The 1,003-nt window shown below is 35.3% G+C and overlaps 1 pseudogene; it reads right to left on the minus strand.

The window, feature by feature from the left end:
* Positions 1-646: 646 nt before the first annotated feature.
* On the minus strand, positions 647-749 carry LOC148583337 (small nucleolar RNA SNORD90; annotated as a pseudogene).
* Between the last annotated feature and the right edge of the window lie 254 nt (positions 750-1,003).

Consider the following 1,003-nt stretch of genomic DNA (forward strand, 5'->3'; position numbering starts at 1 on the left):
CTCCTCCAAATCCATCCTTAGCCTAGGCCGCACTAGCAGAGAACCATCCCAACTCTCTCTCTCCACTCCTTCACCGCCACTTCCTATCTCCACTCACCCTCCCAAAGCCGTCCGATATCTCCTGAAACCTCCGCATCAAACCAAAGAACCAAAACCCCCATTCCCACCCCTCAAACCCTAACTCTACTATTCTCATTTCCTTCAACCAGCCTGCCATGATGTTATCCTCATCGGGACCCAAACCCCATGTTCTCACCCACTACAAAAATTTAAGGATTTTGTGGCCGTCTAAAACGTCACTAATAGGTTAATGACGTATTTGTAATGATGTTTTTAAAACGGCAAAAGAATAGTTGACTCGAAACGGGGGTAATGACGTGTTTAATGTTCACACATTACCAATTGGTGATGTGTGATAGTAGCACGACACATCCCAAAGGTGATGTGCTACTCACTACAAAAAAATATGAGTTTTTTGACGTGGCAAACAGTAACTTATGTTTGCCACGTCAAAAACTTTTGACGTGTCTAAGTAAGCACGTCAAAAAATTTTTTGTTGACGTGTCCTTTTCTACACGTCAAAAGTTTTTTGACGCGTGAAATTCACACGTCAAAAGTTTTTGACGTGTGGAATGGACACGTCAAAAACTTTTGACGTGTCAACTTGACACGTCAAAAGTTTTTGACGTGTAAATTTCACACGTCAAAAAACTTTTGACGTGTCAATTCCACACGTCAAAAAATTTTTTTAATAAAAAAAAAATTAACAATAATTTTGATATAAACAAATATGCATAAAAAATTGGCATAAAAAATTATTGTTAATTGGCATCAAAAACTTTTTAATGTTAATTGGCATAAAAAATTAATATTTATTGTCATTAGTATAAATTATAGTTTATTATCATTAGTATATATGTATGCATGCGTAAATTGATCAGTCTATTAATATTAATATGATAGCTACACATATTATTTTTCTATAAATATATAAAACATACTC

Source organism: Corylus avellana, chromosome 10, assembly GCF_965113065.1.
Source record: "Corylus avellana chromosome 10, dhCorAvel1.hap1.2, whole genome shotgun sequence".
NCBI lineage: Eukaryota > Viridiplantae > Streptophyta > Magnoliopsida > Fagales > Betulaceae > Corylus > Corylus avellana.